The sequence below is a fragment of the Apostichopus japonicus genome, chromosome 16, assembly GCF_037975245.1.
Source record: "Apostichopus japonicus isolate 1M-3 chromosome 16, ASM3797524v1, whole genome shotgun sequence".
Lineage (NCBI taxonomy): Eukaryota > Metazoa > Echinodermata > Holothuroidea > Aspidochirotida > Stichopodidae > Apostichopus > Apostichopus japonicus.
In genome coordinates this window covers 387852-405991 of record NC_092576.1, presented here as the reverse complement: position 1 = coordinate 405991, position 18140 = coordinate 387852, and the positions used below count along the sequence as shown (strand labels likewise).

Below are 18140 nucleotides of genomic sequence, written 5' to 3'. Positions count from 1 at the left end.
GACAGTCCAGATTTCCTCAGGAAACTTGAAGATACCAAGAACCAAATCCCCAGTACAGCCACCATCGGTACTTTCGACGTCACCTCTCTTTACACCAACATCCCTCACGCTGAAGGTATCGCAGCCACGGGTACAGCCCTGTCTAAGAAGGTCCACCCTTGTCCACCCATCTCTGACATCAAAGTTCTCATGCAACAGGTTTTCACCAAACACAACTTCACGTTCATGGACAAGCATTACCTTCAAAGACACGGGACTGCCTGGGAACCAGGATGGCTCCTTCCTATGCATGCCTGTTTATGTCTAGCCTTGAAGAACGCATGCTCAGTACAGCTCCCTGCCGTCCCATTATCTAGTGGCGCTACATTGGTGACATCTTCTTCGTTTGGACTAGTGATGAGGATAGCCTGCTCACCTTCATCAATTACATCTATTCTTTCCACAGCACCATCAAATTCACCTCTGATTACTCTCACCAACAGGTTAACTTTCTCGATGTGACTGTTCGCAAGGAACACGGTTCTTAACTTTCTCGATGTGACTGTTCGCAAGGAACACGGTTCTCTCTCTACAGACATATACACCAAGCCCACAGACACACACCAGTATCTCCATTCTTCAAGCTGCCATCCTCGTCACTGCAAGTCTGGAATTGTATACAGTCAAGCATTGCGTCTTTGTCGCATTTGCTCTAACAATTCCTCTTTCATTCGCCATACAGATGCTTTGGAAAAACACCTTACTGCCAGGGGACATAGTGCCAGAAGAGTGCGTGAGGCCATTCAGAGAGTCCGCTCCCTTTCGAGATCATCTACTTTGGCAGTGAAGGACAAAAAGGGACGAGATTGCGACCACAAGCTGCCCCTGGTTGTTACTTTCCACCCAAATCTTCCTCCTCTTCAGAAAATCACCTCTAACAACCACAACATTCTCCTCACTTCAGATAGACTCCAACGAGCCGTCCCTGAAAACCCATCTTCGCCTACAGACAACCACGCAACCTACGAGACCTTCTTGTGCGTGCTGCTGTTCCACCTCTAACGTCTAACCCTACACCCATTCAGCATGTTACTTTCAAATGTGATAGTACTTCGAGATGCATCGTCTGCAGCCACCACATTGTTGAATCCAATACCATCACCAGCCACAGCATGCAACTCACACACAAGACTAAGGGTCACATCACTTGCACTATCACCAATGTCATCTATCTGATCTCTTGTAGAGTTTGCGACATCCAGTATGTTGGCGAAACCAAAACCACCCTCAAGAAGCGATTTTATGGTCACAGATCCACAGTCAACACCATGAAGACTGAGACCCCAGTTGGAGAACATTTTAACCTTCCCAACCATACCATTAACGACATGTCCCTACAGGGGATTGAATCCTTAGGTAGCCGTCCTGACCTAGTACGAATCAGCAGAGAGAGGCTGTGGATGCAACGCCTTCGCACCATTCAACCTCATGGGCTGAACATTCAGGAAGGACATGATTAACTTTTCTTCTGTCGCCCTCCTTCTCCCCCTGTTCCCTCCCCCACCCCCCCCCCCCTCACTCATCTTCTCACAGCTCTCTTCCCCTCCTTTTTTCTCCACTCCTTTCTGTCTTTGTCACTTTCCAGTTTATTCCCCACCCTGTTCCTTTAATCCTCTCTTTGTCCCTCCACTGTTTATCTCCTACCTCTCCTCTTCCCCTGTTGCTTTCTTCTCTCCATCCCTTGTCTACTTATAATCCCCTTTCATCTATCCCATTGTGTTCACCGTGCTCATTAACCTGTCTGTATTCTGTGCGTGTTTTTGTCCATTCTGTTATACTGTTACTTGTCATTTAGCCTCTGAAGAAGATCCTGCTAGGATCGAAACGTCAGGCCAACTTACTTTTACACATTCTATTACACAGGCTCTCTAGTGGATAAGCAGTTTACTATTAGTTTTATTTTATTTTAAGTTAATTGAGAGAAGAAATGACAAGTTTGGTTAACTTATTCTTCATTTTCGTTCTCAAATAAGCGTTGTTGAAGATGTTGTGACTATTTCAGGGAAGGCGATACTTAGGGAATTGCATTTCCGTCCGCTTTGATGAGAATGACATAGTCATAGCTCTGTAGACCATTGGGATGTCACATGATATTTGTAGAGGTATAGACTATACCAATGCTAGATGTAAAACAACAGTTCACCAGAGTATATTGTTTGTTCAGTCCAGTGCTCCTAGCTTATCTTGAAAGCATGTTAACAAAAAGCTATCATTGCCTGCGAATGGATAATAACTGATTATAAACAATCATACATTTTCTATCAAATCTAAAAGTAACACGCGATCCTTTGGACAAATACATTACGACCTATAGTTCAACTGATTTGTTATCTTTCGATCGATTTGGTTGACACAATCTCTTTAATACTGCAAAGTCCATAAGACAAGGCCTTTTTAAGAAGCGGGAAGATGAGGTGTGAAATGTGAAATTAATAGATTTTGCTCTCCATAAATAGCTAGTGCACGATTCCCAGAGCGTGAATTCCTACTTCGTGATGTTTCATTCCAAACTTCATCTCTCTTGGAGTCCTATGTACAATGAAAGTAGGTAATTAACAACGGGCAGATTCAAAATTATCACTTTCAGAGAGAGAAGTTACCAGGTGATGACTTTATTTAGGTTTCATGTATTTCATTCACAAGCATCTCATCACATCTGTCTTCTTCTTGCCTAGATGCAAATAAGGCCAAATTCTGGAGAAGTCGTTAGTCTCACGTTCTTTCTAAAGCATAAGGGTGGCAAAACTCCTTATAAAGTGCAATGTCAATCCGTTCGAGTGATCTCATGTAGGAATGAACAAAAACAGGAAATCTTTTTCGATGTGTTATCAAGATCTGGTTTACTTTTGTTTCTTTTTCTTTTTGGCTTGGTTGTCAGAGTACATTAATGGAAATACATGTGGTACGAAAACATGGGTCTATCGAGGCAACTGTAGACCATTGACTACATATTAGTTCGTCCATTGGTGTTAACTCAGGCTGGTATATCATAGCAAGTGGTCCTAAGGTCATTCGCAGACTTAATATTTCCTGTGTTTATATTCTAGTATCGCAAAGGGAACTATTCATTTCCATTTATGACCCTGTAGGAAATGATCAGATGAATGAACATTTTACGTCTGTATTACAAGTACAAAGTTCAAACCCCCTATCTATAGCTATAGCTATTGTTGCATGTACAAAAAAGACACATGTCTCTCTTGGCTACAAAAATGGTCAAAATATAAGACCATTTGTCACCAATAAAGAGGCATAACACAAGTCTGCATTCTTGATCAATCAAATTATTGAATAACTAGGGTGTTTACGCGTGGGACAATCTGATTCCAATGACAATTATCTACGACAGGTTTCTTTCCAAAAATATTAATACTCTCCGTATCAAAACTTACAGATAAAACATGAATGAACAAAGACTCCTAAATGATCTCGTGCATATAACTTGTTCAATTGTGAAGGAAAACTATGCAAGCAAATTTGTGAAAACATAACTGAATATTATTCTCGGCCACTCAGTGGTAAAACAGTTTTCAAAACGTATTACAGCAGTAAGAATTCTTCTCCGCAAGAGCTTCCTAGAAGTCAAGTCTGAGACGAGGTTACGTCACTGAATGAAAAGAAGCCATTCAATAATAGCTCAAATGCATGAGCAGGTTGATGTAGACTTGGTCGTCCCAGTAGGGTGTTTGCTGAAACATCCTTTTCCGATTTCGTATAACTTTTTAACCACTTCTGGCACTCTTAAAAGAATGACGCCTTTGCTAGTTGTTAAAAAGTTATACATTTTAATCTTATAAGGCAGCTTTCCAAGCTTTTCAAACCAATGGCTTTAAACAACCTGTATATGAACTGCGCGCTCTGATGTACCAATAGCAACTGAGGATGCTACTAATTTCATAATGCCATAGACCACCCGATACTCATAGCTAGTACAGTAACTACTGTTCATGTTCCACAACCGTGCATACTACTGCGCTGTGTTCGTAGCACGGTAACGTGTGTTACAGGTGGCACAGTAATTACGAAGCTGTTATACGTTCCCATTGAGACATGAAAAGTAGCTTATAGTCAGAGATCATTTGATTAATTAATAAAAAAAATTAATATTGAGATTAGACATACCGAAAAGATTGAATTTGTTCACCACCATCGTCGACATTATCGCAAGGGTTTGATTTAAGGTGCAGGACGATGGTCCAAAGCTTACGGTTGGCATCGTTGTAGTAGTCCGATTAACATTGGTAAATTGAATTATAAAGTTTAACTTTTCAGGTTTGAAATTCGTGGAAGATCAGTGCCGGAATGTATGGACGGTCTTGAACATTGCAATGATTAGCCAAATCATGTGTTTAATTGTTTGGCAGTTGTATCCACAGAGTGCTTAACTTAAGCTGTAACTGCCACGTCCTGGGTATATGAACGAGTGTTATACTTAAATAAGATTATTTCAGAGTGCTCTCTGTAACTATATCGACCAAATTAGCCCGATGTATCAAAAGTTTATTTTGATCCGATTTACAGATTGAGAAAAAAAATATGTTTTTGATAGCAAGCTCCCTCCTCTGGCCTATTCCTCGCTCCTAAATAAGGAAGATGAATTTTGACGTCACAGGTTCCCTTCGTCCTGTTGTGAAACCTAACATTTAACATAAACACCCGATGTAGGATATATGTGATCTTTCCTGACTCTATCTGAAGTTGCTTCCTGCATATACATTTGCAGTGTGTAAGTAATGCACAGGTCTGCTAATATGAATGACTTTGCATATACAACACTTAACAACACATAGCCACATACAGACAAACAACGCTAAAGAATAAGCATACTTACTTTACGGCCAAACTGCCAGCACTCTTATATATGCACGCAAATCTGGTATTTTAAGTTCTTCTTCTGAACGTATCCGGCTATATCATGAAGTTGTTTCGAAAATGGACTCCCATGTGGCAATCATTTTGCAAACCCAAAAATTCTATCATTTAACGATCGAAGATTATCCATTAAAGCGTCATAGACCGTACCGTTATCAGGAAAAATGGTATCGTTGAATATGTTAGTTGTCATCTCAACGTTGATCATCATTAGCGAAGTCTTGTTGCCTACGTCATCACTGAAGCCTACTGTTACCGCCATATTGGCCCTCATGACGTAAACATGCGAGTCAATCTCCTTGCCGCATTTACTCTTGAGGAGTATTCCACTATTTGTGTTGTATTAATAGTAATTGCCTAGTAAAATACTATAACTTGGCAAAAAGAAATTCTACGTTGAGACAATGAATGCAAGCCACACGCAATCTTCCTGTTTTCGGAAATGTTGGTATAGGGTCGTTAGGTTTGACACACTAAAATCATACAAACTCTTCCTGCTGAATAGGGCCACAGTCCAAAAATGTGAATGAAAATTTTCTCTTTTTTTCTTAAAGACGTGGATGATTAGTTTAAAAGTCCACTAGTACAGACAGGTTCAATATTATAGACGATTCGGATACCAGTTGTCAATACCAAGGTTTCTGGTTTCCTAATGAATATTCGATGACAAATTATAGTTTTAATAAAGTAAATTAATCCTATAGGTATTGCCCGATCTTCATACATGTGTTGCCGCCCATCTATGTATCCCAATGGTAAACTATTTTCATTATTATTTATTTACCAGATTTATATAGCGCTCTTTCATGCTTAAGCATGTTCAAGAGCGCTTTACAATGACAACAAAATGACAAAACCCATAAAATAGGAATATGAAGAATAAAATGGTTAATATAGAAATATATATAATAAGGAATCATTAAAAAAAATAGATTTACAGTGAAATTCCTAAAAAGAAAAAGTGATTTATTTCTTAAAAGTGGCTAATGTTTTGACATCGCGGATATTATTTGGCAGTTCACTCTATAGCTTGCCAGCAGCAAATTTAAAGTGTCTGTCGCCGTATGTAGCAGTGCTTACTGTGAAGACCACTAGTGTAAGGGAATTGGCCCACTTCAATGTTCTGTCAGGCTTGTACACAGTTAGCATAGCAGTTAGGTATTGGGGTGCTTGAAAATGAATGGATTTATAAGTATGTACTAATAGTTTGAAATCGACACGACGGTGAACCGGCAGCCAGTGAAGATCACTTAAGATAGGTGTGATGTGAAAGAAACGCAAAGTGCAGGTGATTATACGTGCCGTGCTTAAAGCATAAATGTTTAAAGCTGAATAACTTGGGATAGCCTATTGGACAAAATATACAGAAACATTAATATCGTTTCACTTGTTTTGTTTTTCTTTGGCAATAATATATTGAGACTTATATTCTGCATAACCCTTACCCCAAATCGATAGATGCAGCCAGATATAAATTAAATATCTGGGCAATACATTGACCAGATACAAAGTCCATATATAAACATTTAAAGTTTTGGCCATATATAATATAAAGTTTGTTATTCCCAACATAAAGGCCATATGAAGTAGAAGTTTGCATAAATTATATACAACTTTACATGACTTTTGTATCATGCCCTTTTTATCTTCCAAACCGAACTTGATATGACATAGACAGATGGGGCAGATATGAATTCCATATCAGAGCCTTATATGGGCCAGATTCAAACTTCGTGAATTAAAAAAACATTACAGTTTTAGCCAGATATAATATAAAGTTTGTTATTGCCAATATAAGGTTTTATAAATGTCACAAAAAGTAGAAGCTATCAAACTTTATATGGTCCCCCTTTTCATCTTCCATGTCAAACGTGATATAATCCATATATGTGCCAGATATAAAATCCATATAAAACTATTTATAGCTTTTAACGGATATACTGTTAAGTTGTTTAGCCCATATAAAGTTTCATCAATGCTATATGATGTAGAACCCTTATAAAACTTATTTAAACCTTTACATGGCTTTTATATGGAGTACCTTAACATTTTCCACCTCAAATACCATATGAAACTTTGAACTTTGAAACTTGATATGGAATTCCCCATGCAACCACAATACATAAAATATTACGCTTTTTATGTAGCTTATGGTATCTGTATACATTCCTAGCCACACATATGGCATTTGAATATTATCTAGTTACATTCACTTAAAAAAACGTACAGAACATGACTCAAATATTTATATTTGACCGGTTTTACAGCAATTTTAGAAAACTCGATTTATATGTCTGGATGATATTTCATCAAGTTATATCTGGCTTTATCTAGCCATATTAAATTTCTATGTATATCTGGGATAGATTTGTATCAAGCTATATCTGGCTTTATATGGCCATATTAAATTTATATGTATATCTGGGATAGATTTGTATCAAGCTATATCTGGCTTTATCTGGCCATATTAAATTTATATGTATATCTGGGATAGATTTGTATCAAGCTATATCTGGCTTTATATGGCCATATTAAATTTATATGTATATCTGGGATAGATTTGTATCAAGTTATATCTGGCTTTATCTGGCCATATTAAATTTATATGTATATCTGGGATAGATTTGTATCAAGCTATATCTGGCTTTATCTGGCCATATTAATTTATATGTATATCTGGGATAGATTTGTATCAAGCTATATCTGGCTTTATATGGCCATATTAAATTTATATGTATATCTGGGATAGATTTGTATCAAGCTATATCTGGCTTTATATGGCCATATTAAATTGATATGTATATCTGGGATAGATTTGTATCCAGCTATATCTGGCTTTATCTGGCCATATTAAATTTATATGTATATCTGGGATAGATTTGTATCAAGCTATATCTGGCTTTATATGGCCATATTAAATTTATATGTATATCTGGGATAGATTTGTATCCAGCTATATCTGGCTTTATCTGGCCATATTAAATTTATATGTATATCTGGGATAGATTTGTATCAAGCTATATCTGGCTTTATCTGGCAATATTAAATTTATATGTATATCTGGGATAGATTTGTATCAAGCTATATCTGGCTTTATATGGCCATATCAAGTCTTTGGATCTGACATTTACACCTGGCTATGTAAACTCTTTATTCAACCAGATGTTGCCAGACATAAAGCCAGATATGGATTTATCTGGCTTTATATGGTCAAATGAAACTTAATATGTATATCTGTAATGTGTTTACATTAAGCTACTCTGAGAGTATATGGCCATATGAAACTTATTTGTATATCTGGATAACACTTTCATCAAGTTATATCTGGCCATATCAAGTTAAACATGTATACATTGGTTTGTATATATATCAAGTCTTTTTAATGTGGCATTTATATCTGGTCATATAAAATCTATATTCAGCCATGCAGATATTGCCAGATGTAAGCCATATATATATATTTTGGGTAAGACAAAGTCATCTTTATATGCCTGAACATGGCACAACTTGGTATTAATTGTACTAAGCCGTTTCATAAAATAGACACTTCACTGCCACATTCATAGATCAAGACTACAGTGGTTGAATGAAGATGAAAACAGGTTTAAATATGAGTTGGATTGATGCATATCTCGGACTCACATCATGTAATCAGATTTACTTGACTTAACTATTGTCCTTGCTGCGGGGCTGATGGTCCAAAGCGACTTCCATGCATATAACCGTAACAAGTTAAATTCGTAAAAATAGATGCGTTATCAACCTTACAGTTTCGTCGCAACACTGTTCTGTGCGAATGCCTACTTCGGACGATGATATGATAGGCTTGTGCATCAATAATCTTAATGTGTATGTCATGAGAGTATATGGTCTATCTTAGGTACCGTATAATGTGATTCAGAAAACTGCCTCTCTTGACTTCAAATTAAATTTGACACGTATGAAATTCCACAACGATTTTGTTTTCCCCATGCGTGGGCAATCTACATGCTAACTTTATGCATCAACAAAATGTCACTTTTCGAGATATTTCTTTAACAAGATTTTCAGACTTTCACCTCTGCTGGCCTTTGACATGGTTTCAAAATAAAATGGATCTTTAACACATTATGGGCCATTTATACCTGCCAATGAAATCCATACAAGTTGCTCTTCCTAAATATCGTGCTTAATTACAAGCAGTTTACATGGTTTTCATAGTGTGACCTCTGGTAACCTCACATGACCTTTGACCTCCACCAAAAACAATAAGGATATTCTACCTAATATGAGTTACCCACATGTAAAGTATGAGTTTAATCCAAGTTTCAATTATTGAGGTGACGTGTTTACAAGAAAGTGTCACATACACACATATACACTGAAAACTTAAATTGGTTCACCGACTAACATAACGTTAGTCCATCTGGTGCCTCTCCCGACTAACATAGCCTTAGTCAGTTGCTATACCGACTAATTTATTCCTTAGTCAGATGGATTTCTTAGTCGGTCATCTTAGTCCGTCAGCTTAGTCGATCAACAATTTCTTAGTCGGTAAATGTATATTAGTCAGTTACATTGGTTGGTGACATTAGTCGGTCTTTACCGACTAATTTATATGAGCCACCGACTAGTTTATAGCAGGTTTTACATTAGTCAGGATGGTGCCTCTCCCGACTAACCTTTCTTAGTCGGTATCGACTGACTAGTTGCACTGACTAGAATCACTGAAAGAATTAAACCCGACTAGTTTCACTGACTAGCATCACTGAAGAAAAGAGAGCAGAAGAAACACAAATAATGTGTACGTTGGCAGTATTTATTTCTGATAAAACTTCTGATGTCTACAAAGGCTGACTTTCGACAGATAGAGAAGACATCACTGTAAACAAAAATCTGAAAATATGATTTTATTCCAACAAAGTTAAGACAAGTTAATGGATCAAACATGAATCGCAAAAGTATAGCACTGCACAATAATGCAAAGTTGAATCTTGGGCAAGGGTTCCTCATGACTTTCGTTTTAAAGTGGTACCCCAAATCGACACCAGTTAAGTCTTCACGAACAAAGAGTGTTTCTCTTAACTACAAATGGCCTCCCACTTGTCTTCAGGAAGCCAAAATCTGCACCATTATTGACCTGTGAACAGAAAATATGATATACGTGTAAGCACAGATACAGATATAGCACATGATAACTCACATTACCATAAACATACATTTACATTAAAATTTTATAACATATTGGGAGGTATACATTTAAATCTAGGTCCCTCAAATTATAAGCCAAGAATAGCAGCTTTATCAAATAATTATTAGCTTTGCACAGCATAACACCAAGTTATTTTTCAAAGCTTAATAATTATGTTAATCATGTTAATAATGATCCCAATAGACCGGGAGTCCAGAGGGTTTGGTTAGCTGGGAAGGTAACCAATTGCCTTGTACATCACAATGTTCACAGTGCATTCCTGTATATGAAACCAGACGACTGGCAAACCGACTGTGGTGGGTGTGGCTGGGAGAGCAATTTTAAAGTCACCTAATAGCTAACCTAGATCAGCTTTCATGGTAACCACATCAAAGTAAGAACAATGTGTCAGGTATGGCCCCAAGAGCAACAAATGGCCATCGCCAGTAATTATTGGTGGTGGGGTACCCCTACCAGTGATCAACAATTGACCCCTCACGGCTGACCTAGGTCAGCTCATGAGGTAACCACTTGAAACCTACTGGAAAATGTTGGTTAGGACTTCAGATACAACTGATGGGCATTGCCAGTAATTTTTATTGGTGGGGTACCCCTGCCAGTAGACCCCCAAAATGCCCATCCCCCATTGACCTAGATGAGCTCATGATGTAACCAGTTGAAAACTACTGGAAAATGGTATCACTTCATATGTAAGGGATGGGCATTTCCAATAATTTATATTGGGGGGGGGGGGTACCCCTGCCAGTAGACCCCCAAAATGCCCATTCCCTCATTGACCTAGGTCAGCTCATGAGATAAACAGTTGAAAAATTACTGGAAAATGATAGGTATCACTTCATATGTAAGGGATGGACATTTCCAGTCATTTACACTGGTGGGGTACCCCTGCCAGTAGACCCCCAAAATGCCCATCCCCCATTGACCTAGATTAGCTCATGAGGTAACCAGTTGAAAACTACTGTAAAATGATTCGCAGGACTCTATATGTAAGGGATGGGCATTTCCAGTAACTTATATTAGTGGGGTACCCCTGCCAGTAGACCCCTAAAATGCCCCCCCCCCCCTCACTGACCTGGGTGAGCTCATGATTTAACCAGTTGAAAACTACTGGAAAATGATTGACAGGATTCTATATATAAGGGATGGGCGGACTCTGGCAGTGGTGGCCCACCAATATAAAATACTGGAAATGCCCATCCTTACATATGAAGTGATACCTATCATTTTCCTGTAGGTTTCAACTGGTCAAATCATGAGCTCACCCAGGTCAATGAGGGGATGGGCATATTGGGGGTCTACTGGCAGGGGGACCCCACCAATAAAAATTACTGGCAATGCCCATCAGTTGTATCTGAAGTCCTAACCAACATTTTCCAGTAGGTTTCAAGTGGTTACCTCATGAGCTGACCTAGGTCAGCCGTGAGGGGTCAATTGTTGATCACTGGCAGGGGTACCCCACCACCAATAATTACTGGCGATGGCCATTTGTTGCTCTTGGGGCCATACCTGACATATTGTTCTTACTTTGATGTGGTTACCATGAAAGCTGCTCTAGGTTAGCTATTAGGTGACTTTAAAATTGCTCTCCCAGCCACACCCACCACAGTCGGTTTGCCAGTCGTCAGGTTTCATATACAGGAATGCATTGTGAACATTGTGATGTACCAGGCAATTGGTTACCTTCCCAGCTAACCAAACCCTCTGGACTCCCGCTCTACAGATCAGTGAAAATTTGACCAAACTTATGAAGCTTGCACGTAAATGATATACTAGACTGTTTTTTTTTTTTTTAAAAACAGGTTATGAAAAGTATCTTTAATATCATTAAACAGTTTGGTACAATAGTTAAACTCACTCTTCCATCTTTTTTCTCTATGGTACTTGTTCCTTTGCTTTTTGGACTCTTGGATAAACTCTTTTGTTCTGTGAAGGGTACCAATATATCATCTTAAAACATGTCTTTAAGCCATATATAACACAGTTCTCCTCTTCTGTTGTTGCCTCCACACTGGTGTCGTACATCACAGGAAACCTCACCCTTGACTTAGATATTTGGCTTTTCAATTCCTGCTGGAAAAAAGAAACAGCAAAGTATTCATCATTTGAAAAAAAAATTAAATAAAGTTGTCACCACAAAGTTATGTGAGATTTGCTTCCACTATAGTCTCAAAAAACAATCCCAAAGTTTGAAGCAGACTGTATAAAGCTGAACATTTGAACGAGAGTGTCATCACCATTGCAACCAGAATCAAATGCCAAGAATACAGAGATAATAAAACATGGGCTAAATCTTTGTTTGTTTTTATGATCTTTAAAAATATAAAATTTTAGAAACAGAAATGCACTGAGCCAACTTATTTATAGGCCTAATCGTTTTTAGTTGTTATTTTGCTTGCTCACATAACAAGCCTGTTTAGACCTAGGCTAGAGGAGAATCAGTACTTTGTTACACTAAGTTTGTCTTTCGGTCGTTTGATTTAGTCTTACTAGTAGTACTAAAGTATATACTGGACCGGCGAAGACTAGACAATACCCAGAGTTTTAGCAACTGCGTTAAACTGTATCATCTGATCTATTATTTACGTCAATGAGTTTCATTCAATCTAGGATCAAAAAGAAAAAACTAATTAATCTTAACCTTTAAACTTTGCTACTAAACAGATATGCTTGAATTACAAATAAATGTCTAAAAACCATCATAATCTACGAATCGATGCATATACATAAACAGAATAATTTGAATTCGCGCAAGTGAACCCTGCACTACATTGGACAGAAAAAAACGTGCAATTAGACCAAACTAAACATACTAATTTTTCCGTTACTTCTACATAAAATATCAATACAAATACAACAACTTACTCTTTTGGCAGTATACTAAAAGCACATGTTGTTACAATAACTTCAGACTATCAAGCTTTCCTGAGAAAAAAACGGTTAATACTTCTTACAGTAAACAAGTCGACCGTGAAGGAATGTCGCAATTGTTTCCTGGGCGTGACCGGAAATTAAATACTAAAAAATGATAAATGAAAAGGTTAAATAGAACTGAAGCGTGCATCCTGACTGCTCGCAACATATAATACCGTTGACTAGCCAACATAATTTGTTCAGCCTACTGTGACTGTACGTTTGAAGGTCTAGCCTTGCTTATTCAATATCACAAAGCCTACCCCATTTAGATTCACATGGGAAATTACAGGAAATCTTTACCAAATGAGTGTAGACTTCAAATAAACTATTGAGACTTATAGTTCCAGCATTTGTTTGGGAATAAATTAGAAGATTATGTGCCACTTTTCAATCTAGCCCAATACACACATAACACATTGTTAATTGGTGTTTAGAATGCACACTTTAGTGTTGAGAATGCACTGCAGTACCCAGTAGAAGCCTATAGGCTACTCACTGTCATTGCACTTGTGTATTGCGAAACGCCAGCGTGACAACGGTAGCGTTACACTAACCATAATACAGTACTAGTGCCAGTGGCCTAACAATTAACTTTAATTTTACCTTCAAGTTAAAGGAATAACAGGTAGGCCGATGATGGCAGTTAATACCGCCATTCTTCTAAAGACCTTCTTGGGTGATTTACGGTTGAAAGTTGCTTAGAGTGATCGTATGAAACTATGCCAAGTCCAGCAAGCTGCCGTTGCCTCTCGGTTTCCAAATTGAAGTGAATCGAATTGGGTTAAAATACATTAGTCCGTCGACACCGACTAAGCTACGATTATGGCGTAAATCGGGTGTCCGTATCGTTCTTAGTCCATGGGTTAAAATACCTTAGTCCGTCGCCACCGACCAAGCTGCGATTATATTTTCCTTAGTCAGTGTAAACTGACTAAAAAGCAGCGATGAAACGAAGATTTTTGCTAGTCCGTGTGCATTAACTAACGTTACAGACTAATTTAACGTTAGTCCGTGGCAATATTGACTAGTTTATTTTTTCAGTGTACACACATAAATATATAGGCCCTACAATATTGGTTCCGGTATTGGTGACCATAAAAAAGAGAAGTAAATGATATTAACCTCTCCGCCAACCGTCACAAGTGGCACTTGTACATCACACAATGGTAAATAGGTAGCTTCATTCCACTACTTTTAGACACCAATTTTACTCCTATACCCTGCAAGATATAATGATCTTAGATATTTTAGGGATAAATTCATCAGAAGGTTCTCCGTTATATAAGTTCATTATGTTGGTTTGGGATTCCTTCCCTTTAAGCTTAATACTAAGGTGTGTTTAAGTTAACACTAGGAACAGCTTGGTATATATGGAACGCCAAAAGGACCACAGGAGGTGCTACTACTCTAAACAGGAGGTGCTACTACCCTAAACAGGAGGTGCTACTACCCTAAACAGGGGGTGCTACTACTCCTATTAGGAGGTGCTACTACTCTAAACAGGAGGTGCTACTACTCCTTAGTGACGATGCTACTGTAAAAAGGAGGCGCTACTACTCTAAATAGGCGATGCTGCTACTACTACAGGCGGCGATGCTACTGTAAATTAGTGGCGCTACTACCCTAAACGGAAGGTGCTACTGCCCTGTAACCAAGGCGTGTTTCCAAGGCGTGTTTCCAAAACAATATGCACACGGGGTCAACGATGGTCACTCTTCAGTTTTCCTACATATACATGTCTGTACAGATTGAGAGTATCAACGGTTACTACCATATGAAACGTTAGTTTCGATATTAACTTGTGGGCAAATTCAAACAGTTTACAAGAAAAAGAATCCATATTATAATTACAAAGAATGTCGTTCAACGTGGACGAGAAGATACGCGAATACGTAGAGATGGGTTTTACAAATCAACAAATGGCTGAAATGTTGGACATAAGACTGTAACAACGACTAAGAGGAGACGTCGCCATTTGCACCTACGAAAGAAAGATTTGAATGCCGAACTTAGTGGTCATTGATATTTTATTTTCCTTAAATGTAACTCAAACAGGCTCAGGACAGTTAATTCTAGATAGTATATGCTAAATAACCGTGTAGTAAGAATCAACCAACTGTACAATCACATCTAGTAATATATTAATCGCATATCTCATAGTTCAACTATCAGAGTTGTGCAAAAATGCATCGTTTTCAATCCAAAGAGGCAAAGGTTTCCCGATTGATCGAACGAAATATGTTCTATCATGTATCTTAATGATGGGGCGGGGCTGTATTCGGAAGTATACAATAGTAACTAATGTCAAAGTAAATGGGCCTGACGTTTCGATCCTAGCATGATCTTTTCAGAGGCTGGATCACAAGTGCATTGTGTATTTATATTATTTTTACAATAGTAACTAATTATTCTTTATTACGTATTAATAAGAAGTATGTTCTCTCCTTGGTTCGCCCTCTTCAAATTATTATCAGAAAGTGAATGACTATTTCGGCGTAGAATACCATTTAAGGGCTGATCAATGGCGTATGAAAGGAGAGGGGGCAGGGGACCATACCTCCATGGTCTGTCCGAAGGGTAACGTTTTAGTCGTCGGGGTGGGGGGGAGGCTTTCGGGGAAACCGTGAAAACAAACAACAATTTTTGAATTTTGTTTCTTCAAAATTTAAAGTTTTAACATACACAACCATGTGTATATATAAACCTAATTATTTACCTAATTTGATTTAGGCTAAACATACATTTGAAGCCTGAACTGTGTAAACTTCTTCCGAGAGCACTCCGCAGAAAAATATACATTCATGAAACCCATAGTCACAGCCCGTCTTCATTTTAAGGTCTATACCTCAACAAATCATTCGGGGAGAGCGATTGGAATTTAGTCCCCACCTTTGGAATTATGTGTCCGTGACTGGGGCGTGGGTAGGCTATAACGTTTCTTGAAGTTTAATGCCTGAGTTACCATGATTACAATTTACCTAACCCATACAATCTTGTAGGGTAGACTGTCTTTGAGGAACGTAATAAACTTGGCGTGGTGAAACCAATGAGCTGTTACTTGCAGAGCTCCCTGTCCAAACAGGATGACAGTATATAGATACACTAAATGAGACAATACAAAACTTTTAAGTATGACAGTCTTTCATATACTTATTTTAGTTAATGGCTCATGCACATATTTAAACCTGAAACAAGAGTCACGGAGTAAAGAACCCCCATCCCCCAACACAAAATAAATCATACTAATGTTTACATGGTGATACACCTTTTCCTTACGGACATGTTTGCAACCGCGCCATAATGAGTAACAATAATGGGTTGACACAAAAAACTTTATTTTTACCAAGGAATTGATGCGTAACTCATTGCATGGTTCTACCATGGAAGTCTGATCAATACTTCCACGGTTCAACCGATGACAGGTTTCTTTGAATAATAATAACAACTACATTGAGGTCACCGAGCAATCAATTTGGTATATGTTGTCACATAGAGATGACACTAACCTTCCTTGTCGCAAACCCGTACGTCCCTAAAAACACATTAACTACTCTGTGGGTCTATTTGTGGCCGATTAACTCTTCGAGGCTGTCACATGGAAACTTTTAGCAATTTGTCAAAGCAGAGAGAGAGAGACACAATATGCCAACAGTAAATAAACCAGGATTATTACTCAGTATATGCACTTAGAACATTTACATATTTTTTACACAATCAGTATAAGGATAGCTTGCTTTTTCAAGTTGATTACCCTTCCCTTCACCTCCTTTTTTTTAAATTGGTATATGGCATTCCTTAAAGATCAGTGCATATAAATTAGTATCCCCTTTCATGTCAATAAATGTGTATCAGCGACAGAAACTTCACTCTGCAGTTTCTTTCTATATTTAAGGGAGTTTAACCGCTGATCGACCTCGCGAGAGTTTCCTGTGGGGAATAATAGCTTTGTTAAGAATAATGTGGTTTGATTACGCAATAACCACACGCGGCGTGGAGGTTGACCTTCATGATAACCCCCTCTATACATATTGTTTTGGAAACACGCCTTGGAAACACGCCCTGGTTACAGGGTAGTAGCACCTTCCGTTTAGGGTAGTAGCGCCACTAATTTACAGTAGCATCGCCGCCTGTAGTAGTAGCAGCATCGCCTATTTAGAGTAGTAGCGCCTCCTTTTTACAGTAGCATCGTCACTTAGGAGTAGTAGCACCTCCTGTTTAGAGTAGTAGCATCTCCTGTTTAGAGTAGTAGCACCTCCTGTTTAGAGTAGTAGCACCTCCTAATAGGAGTAGTAGCACCCCAGTTTAGGGTAGTAGCACCTCCTGTTTAGGGTAGTAGCACCTCCTGTTTAGAGTAGTAGCGCCACCTGTGGTCCTTTTGGCGTTCCATATGTTCCAAATGTCAGATATTCGTTAAATTAAACGAGACCATACACTCTAAAAAATAAACGGGTAGTTCTACACTGTTGTCAGGTATTTTAACACATGGATTGTTATTAAACACTGGAAAAGTGTATAATAAACATCCACAATGTAGTTATACCATCACAAAGTGTAAACATAACCATTGCCTTGGCCATTACCCGATTAACGTGTACATATACCCCGAGGTAAAGCCGGTTTGTGTATTTCTGATCTTTGTGGGTAAATTTACATACTGTGCGTGTAATAAGACACAATGATTTATGTACATTTACACATTTACAGTGCTTATTTTACACTCACTTTTCAAAAAAGTACCCTTTTTAACCAATAGGGTAATTTTACCCACATAACATGTACTTTGCACGAATAATGTATACCTTAGTAACAAGGTGTAAAATAACCCTTCTTAGTATGTTGTTTTAAATCAAAAAGGGTATAACACCAACAACACTTATTTTGAAGTATCGTAAGAGGGTAGAATCACACAAGATAAGAGCTATTTATACACTTCATGTGGTTGTATTTGTTCTATACACTTGTGATTAGTTTAAAATGCCACCCTGGGGGAATTATCACCCAGTATTTATGTACTGAAGTATAAATTTACTCGTTCATGGGTTAATATATATCACTACCAGTATTTTCGGGTCTTAGCCCGTCATTATTTGTATGCACCCTATAGTACCCTACATGTACATTTTGG

General features: G+C 38.1%; 1 protein-coding gene and 1 long non-coding RNA gene across 3 annotated transcripts in view; both read right to left on the bottom strand.

The window, feature by feature from the left end:
• LOC139983340 (alpha-2,8-sialyltransferase 8B-like) overlaps positions 1-18140 on the bottom strand; it is a 217621-nt gene that overhangs the window by 32835 nt on the left and 166646 nt on the right. Inside the window, exon 1 of one of the 2 annotated variants that reach the window (XM_071996864.1) lies at positions 4871-5144. The exons of the other annotated variant lie outside the window; for it this stretch is intronic. The gene's annotated coding sequence lies outside the window, so the exon portion shown is untranslated. Of the gene's footprint in view, positions 1-4870; positions 5145-18140 lie in introns of those variants that run through there. 2 annotated transcript variants of the gene reach the window in all.
• Positions 9689-12957, bottom strand: LOC139983358 (uncharacterized). The gene is made up of 2 exons (XR_011798626.1): positions 11958-12957; positions 9689-10030 (listed from the first exon to the last, which is right to left on the bottom strand). It is a non-coding gene; the product is annotated as an uncharacterized lncRNA (long non-coding RNA).